General features: G+C 52.9%; 1 non-coding gene across 1 annotated transcript; it reads right to left on the bottom strand.

Annotated features, from left to right (window-relative positions):
• Positions 1-832: 832 nt before the first annotated feature.
• Positions 833-904, bottom strand: TRNAA-CGC (transfer RNA alanine (anticodon CGC)). The gene has a single exon. It is a non-coding gene; the product is annotated as a tRNA-Ala (tRNA).
• Between the last annotated feature and the right edge of the window lie 6,122 nt (positions 905-7,026).

Raw genomic sequence — 7,026 nt, 5'->3', positions numbered from 1 at the left:
CCTGGTGACGGCTCCTGCGTGTGCCTCTGGGTCGCGTTGTTCTCCCGACTGCTCTGGGACTGCCGGCTGTCTCGGCGGCGTCTTCCTGGATTTTGCGCGCATGCGCATTGCCCCCTGTTACACCCATCGGCCGTGTTCGGTGCCGGGTGCTGGTGTGGGCGGACGCCCGGGTGGGCTCCGGGCGCTCCGGTGCTTGGAGCGGAGTCGTGCCTGATCCGTGTTTGTACACGGTTGCGCGTTCTGTGCCCAGTAGGCCTTCTGGGAGGTGCACTTGGATTGTTAGCTGCGGGAGGTCGGGACGCTGTTCTGGTTCCGCGTCTGACTTCCTTGCCGCATCGGAGAGTTTCCGGCTGGGATGCCCGTCCTGATTTCTGCCTATTGGTGCTGTAATCTCCGTTTCCTGCTCGGCGGTGCAGTGTTTCCAGGGTTGTTTGCCCCGCTGGCTGCCGCTGCGGGCTCCCGGTAGCCCCGAGTCCGGACGGGACTCTGACCACTATCCGTGCCGGTGGATACTGGCTGCTTCGCCTGTTCGGTGGGACAGGTTTTCTTTGCCTCCCCATGTAGCGGCTGCTACGGGGATCTTTCTGGCTGACAATGTTTTGCCCGATGTCCGTGGGGTTTTTGTTGCTGCCTGGTTCTATGCTCTATTCACCCTAGGACGTTCTTGGTGCTACCTGTGATCTGTGGGGAGAACATGCAGGTCCGGTATGCCGTCTCTTCTGGGCTGGCCTTGTTCGCTGTACTTGCACTGTGCCGTGCCGTGTTTTTGTGTTTTGTGCTTGGGTGGCAGGCTGGCCTTCTGGAACACGCCAAGCTACGGACCAGAGACTCCTGGGGATGCCGGGGATTGAACCCGGGGCCTCATACATGCGAAGCATGCGCTCTACCACTGTGCTACATCCCCTCCACTAGCCTCTACTGTTTATGGAGCAGCTGTTTGTTTCGTTCCCCATTGCAGTGGTCTTTGCTGCGCTTCCTCTACATTTGACTTCTACGTTGCCCGGTGTTCACGTGCGCTGTGGCCTGGACGCTGGTCTTCTGCATCTTGGCGTCCTGGCTTGGCGTCTGGTGGGGGTCTGCTGACGGTAAGTGCTCGGCAGTGTTGTTCTTTCTTCGCTTTCCGTTGGAGGAGTCTGTTCCACTGCACTGCGTTCCCTCCCCTACCCTCTCCTGTTCTACTGGGGTAGTTGCACGGATGCCTGGAGCTCGGCTTGGAGCGTTGGTCGTTTGCTGCCTCCGTCGTGTGGGGTGGTGTTTCTTTTCCGGTGGGGCCTCCTCCCCTCTCCTGGGATGCCTGGAGGTGTGCTGATGCCCGGTTTGGGCGCCTTCTTCTGGACTCCTGTTGCTTGCTGTTGGGATTTCTGTTTTCTTCGGTTCTTCTTGTCCTTGTTTTCTCCTTTTTGGGATGTGGCTGACTCTTTGCCTTTCTCCGTTCCTGTGGACTCTGCGGTGGCCTGTCTTATGGATCGTCCTTCCATAGCTGCTGGTCACGTTCTGATGGACGGTGTGGGCGAGTGGGCATATTCTGCCCTGAAGATGTCTTCTGCTGCTTCTCATCTGGCTGTTCGTTCGGGCGTTTCTGGACTAGCCCGCCTGGAGGATCACATCTCTCGGTCGACGCCTTTGCTTCTGTGGGGGCTTCTGCTGTGTCCTGTAGTTCCTCTGTTGCTACCCGCCGTATCCTGTTTCTGCTGGTTTGGATGTCGGACGCGGCCCGGCGTTCCATGGCTTTGGGGCCGCCTTCCGCTGATGCCTGTCTGTTTGGTGTCTCTCTGGAGGTGTGGCTACTCAGGGTCTTCGAGGTGCTCAAGCATTCTTTGTCCTTTCGTGTTCTTCCGCCCAGAGGGGGTTCCTCCTTCTCTGGTGCCTGGACTTTCCGCCTGCCTTCTGGATTTCGCCGGTCCTCCTTTTGGGCTCAGCGTGGATCTGGCAGGTTTTTTTCCCGGAAGTTTCTGGAGGTGTCTCAGTGGGGTGCCGGGTCTGGTCCGCAGCGTCCGGACTATGCCACCCTGGGGCCCGTTCTCGCTGGTGGTCCTCCTCTGGCTGTTGGGTGTCTTCGCTGGCTCCTTCGTGCTTGGCGCCTGACGTCCTCGGGCTGATGGGTGCTGGCTGTTTTGTCAGAAGTTCAGGGGGGGTCTTCGCCCTTCGGGGTCTGCACTTGTTCGTGCTGGAGTTCCTGTTCGTGATGGTGTCTCTCCGGAAGATTTTCAGCTGATTCCAGTCCGGTTGGATGTTCTCCTCTCTGGACCTCCATGTTGCGTGCCTGCACGTCCCGGTGGCTGTGCGGTGTCTACGTTTCCTGCGCTTCTGCCTGCTGGGTCGGCGCTGGCTGTTCTGCGTCCCCCCTTTGGTCTTCGGTCCGCCCCCCCGGGTGTTCTCCGTGGTGATGGCTCCCTTGGTGGCCCTTCTCCCTCTCCTGGGGGTGTCTGTGTTCCCGTGTTTGGACGTCTGGTTGGTTCAGGATCCGTCCCTGGCGGTCGTGTCTCGCCGCCTTCACTTGTCCATGTCTTCTCTCTGGGGCCACGAGTGTTTGTTCTACTTGCCCATTTGTCTCCTGGTGCCTGCGTCCCGGAGGACCTTCGTCGGGCCAGTGTTCTCTTCTGTGTTGGGCTGGTTGTTCCTGTCGGGCGCCCGGATTCGTCTCCTGCAGTCTTTGCTGTGGTTGTTGCTGTTGCTTGTCTCGGCTCCCCTTCTTCGGTGGCTGGAGGTTCGGGCCTCTTGGCTGCTTCTGTTTTCACTGTGCCCTGGGCCTGGGTTCGTCTGCGGCCTCTGCTGTGGCTCGAGCAGAGGTGGATCCCCTCTCCTGTCCTGGACTTTGCGGTTCCTGTTCCTGTGTCTCTGGATGTTGTCTACTCTCCGGTGGTGGCTGGTCCACTCCCGCCTTTCCGTGGGGATGTTGTTTCATCTCCCTCCTCCTCTGGTTGTGGCCACGGATACCTGCGCCTCGGGCTTGGGCTACGCTCTGGCCCGTGGGGTGGTGCTGGCACACTGGCTCCCGTCGGAGTCTCGCGGGTCGTCCTCCTGGTTGGTGTTGTTTGCAGTACTACGGGGGCTTCATTATTTCCTCCTTCGTCTGGAGGGTTGCCATGTCTTGGTGCGATCGGTCTGCACGGTGACTGTGGCTTCTCTGTGTCTCCTGGGGGGGGCCCCACGGTTCGTCCCTGAGTCTGGTGGCTTGTTCCATCTCGGCTTGGGCGGTGCTTCATCTTCTGGCCCTGTCTGCTCCACCCATTGGGGGTGTGGTCAATGTGGTGGCGGACTCCCTGGGTCGGTGGTTTCCCTCGTCTCTGTGCCTGGGTTTGGAGTTCCTCTGCTGCGGGCCTGGCGATGGGGCCTCCTCCCCTCTCCTCTGTGGTCTCCGTCCCTCTTTCTGGACGTGGTCTGCCCGACCTCTTGCTTTTGGTGCTGGAGGCTTCTCGTTGGTGGTTTGCCTTGTCTTCCTATGCGGGGCACTGATCTTCTTTCTCGAGGTGGTGTTCCTCCTCTGGTTCCCTTGCTAGGCCTTCGGCTGCTGTCCGTGCCTTCCGGATCCCGGTTTCCTTTCTCCCTTCTGCTGGCTTGTTGGGTTTCTGGATTACTTTCGGGGTTGCTCTCTTCTCCTTCTGGTCGCTCTTTGGTGCCCCCATGGGGTTTCTCCTTGGTCTTGGGGAGTTTGCTGTCTTCCCCTTTTTGTCCCTTTGGGATCTGTGGGCCCGTATTTCTGGCCTGGTGGCTTTCGCACGTGCCTTGTCCTTTTCTGGGGCTCGTTCTGGGGTGTTTCGCTCTTCTGTGTCTCTCCCCGTGTCCTTTGGCTTGGCTGGTTTGGCTCCGGCTACTTCCGGGCTCTCTTTTGGGTCGCTGATTTCTGGCGGTCTTTGCTCTTGCCTTTCTTGGTGCTGGTTTGCCCTGTCCGGCGGGTGTCCTGGCGCGTTCCGCTCGGGGCGTGTCTGCCTCCTGGACTGCTTCCCTGGGTGTGTCTCTTGGTGGTTTTGCCGGGCTGGGTTCTGCGCCTCCGAAACAACTTTCGTGCGGCACTGCTGGTTGGGTTGTGCCTTTTCTGCCCGGACCGGTTTTTGGTCCTGGAGTGTTGCTGGCTGTGGGGGTTTTTTCCCTCCGCTCTGATTCTGTTCGCTTTTGCGACTTTTTCTTGCTGCACTCCTTTGTGTCTGGTCTGTGTTTTGTTGTGTGGTTGCCAAAGGCCTGTTTTGGGCGTTGCTTTGGTATGCCTCATGAGTAATGACTGGGTCGAGGACGAGGGACGTAGAGGTAATGCTACGATTACATATGGTAATCCCCATTACTCTTAGTCCTACTCGTCCTCGACCCAGTCATACGTCCCGCCCGCCCTCCCTTTCCAGGCCTTTGGTGCTTGGTACATCAGGATATGCTTCTGGTGGTGAGGTGTGTTATAGCACCTGACAGGAGGGTGGGTGGAGTCTAAAAGCGTTTCCTGTTTTGTTTCCTGTCGTGTGGAATACCTCATGAGTAATGACTGGGTCGAGGACGAGTAGGACTAAGAGTAATGGGGATTACCATATGTAATCGTAGCATTCCCTGTCCTCCAGTTCCCGCCCCAATATCAAGTCCCACTTCTGCCTAAGATGCAGTAATAGAATATGAGAATGTTCACTCAACCCTCGATAGAGCCAGCGCACCAAGTGTTGGCCGTGCCCCATAATGTATAGCGACGGACACTGTCTTAGTGATTATCTAAGTGTTTTACAAAAAGAAAACATACACTATACACAATACAAAAATGAAGGGTACAATATTCACATTCAAAATAATATATTGGCGATAGTAATCAGCAGATTTGTCAGAAGCAACACGTTGACGAATACAGAGATCAGAAAATAGATTTTAGTTTCCTTGATTGGCAAGGTGTGCTTTCAATAGTCAAGAGTTAGAAAAGAAGCACAAAAAAATGCTTAGAGGAGAGAAGGAAGAAATTAAAGTAGAGAGGGAGCTTTTAATACATACAAACAAGACAGCAGCAAATCATTAGTTTATAAGGAACATATGATATGGGTGCGTGTACGGATAACGGATGCCTTTTAAGTTTGATTTTGAAAGACAAACATGAGTCAAGTTTACACACTTTGGGATGTTATTCCATATTAATATCCATGTGAATCCTGAGAAGGTGGAGTTCAAGGTGGAGATGTTCACATATCCGACAAAAAAGAGGCAAACTATGAGCGGGAACTGCAAATATTTATATAGCTGTCTGAGGTTTTGGATTGAAACTAAAGATAATTGAGCATGTTCGATTTTAAGGTTTTAAAAATAAGACATGCTCACCTAAAAATACATCTTGGTTTAAGGGGAACACAATTTAGCTGTGGAGTACAGGGAATAGGTGTTAAAATATCCCGGTACTAAAGATCCATCTGGCTGCAGTATGTAGAACACCTTTTAAATGAGTGTTGCAAGAAGCAGGCAAGCTGTTAAAATATTCTGTAGTCTGAGCAGATGACTAGGCCTGGCACGATTTCTTAGATATCATGTACAACACAGGACCTGTTCCTATGGTGAGTATACTTCTCCTTCTCCTGATTATGGCCAACATGAAGTATACTCACCATAGGAACAGGTCCTGTGTTGTACATGGTGAGAGGGGGACGACCTGTTCCTGATCCCCTTAGCTCCTTGTTGTAATTAATACGATTTCTTAGATGCCAGCTTTAAGATTTAGGAATTAACAGATGTCAACAGTTTCAACTGGTCATACCTGCTTTTAGTAATTGCTTTGATGTGGTGCGCCTTTTGTCAGGTGTAAGGTGTGATTGTTAAGTGTTTCACTTAACGGATTGTTTCAGGGCATATTCAAAAGCTGCTAAGTTTTTCTTGCAAGGAGGCTATGGTTTCGTCTTTCTAGTCTGCGCTGGTGGTATTCTGGGTTAGTATTTGTAAAAAGAGGATATCTACAAACTAGGTCTACCGAGATAACGGATAACTACATTTACTGTGGCGTAAAACTCTCTGGTTAAGAATTTGTGGTAACCAATAATAAAGCAGAAAGGGCTAGTAGATGGTGCCAGCAGACGCTTACAACAGGATTGTAGTAAACAGGTTGTAAATAATAGTCTTAGACCGGACATCCTTGGTGCCGTTTCCCTTGTCTTTTTGCCTCTGCCTCCTGCTTTTTTGCTGTGTGCTGGATTTCGTTTTTGCTGGTCTGGATGCTTTGGGCACTTAACCACTGCTGATCAGTGCCAAAGTGCAAGTGCTCCCCCTAGGTATTGTGAATTTGGATTGGTGTTTCCATGATTGGCTTGTTTGACTTACTACTAAGTCCCTAGTACAGTGCACTGTCAACTACTGCTAGTGGGCCTGCAGCACTGATTGTGCCACCCACACAAGTAGCCTTTCAAAGGGGTCTCAGACCTGCCACTGCGGTGTCTGTGCGCAGTCTCTACTGCCATGTCGACCTCGCAAGTGCACCCACTTTCCAGGTCCTAACCTTCTCTTTTTATTTACTGCGAGTCACCCTTAAGGTAGGCCCAAGGTACCCCTGTATGTGAAAGGTAGGCTATGTACTGATGTGCGTGACATGTCCTCGTAGTGAAATACAGTGTATTTCGTATTTCACTATTGAAAGGATATCTGCCCCATAGAATAGAATGGGAGTTTATTTATAACATCTTATAAGTATCACTTCCCATTGGGACAAGATAGAAAGGCCTGAACTAAGAATATAAAAATGAACCTTTTAGTAAAGATTATTTTTAGGTTTCGCCTCGCCGAAAGCTGCGCAAGCGAAAAACTTTTGTTTACATGTATGGGGCTTCGTCCCGCCTCTCTGTCCCATTGGCTAGCTCCATAAATGGAGACTAGCCATTGGAACAGAGATGCGTCACTCATTCCCCGAGCAGACTCGTGGGCGTTCCCGCGATTTTTACTCATCCCGCCCCTTTGCACTCGTCATGCGGCGGTGGGCGGTGTTTTTTTTTTTTTTTTTTAAAGCTTTGTTTTCGCCACACTTCCAAAATGGCGTTTTCAGGGGTGGGTTGCGCGATGTCCCGCTGTCCGTTCCCGCCCCCCTCC

Source organism: Lissotriton helveticus, chromosome 3_1 (genome assembly GCF_964261635.1).
Source record: "Lissotriton helveticus chromosome 3_1, aLisHel1.1, whole genome shotgun sequence".
Lineage (NCBI taxonomy): Eukaryota > Metazoa > Chordata > Amphibia > Caudata > Salamandridae > Lissotriton > Lissotriton helveticus.
Note: the sequence above shows the minus strand (reverse complement) of the source record. Positions and strands in the feature narration are given on the sequence as shown.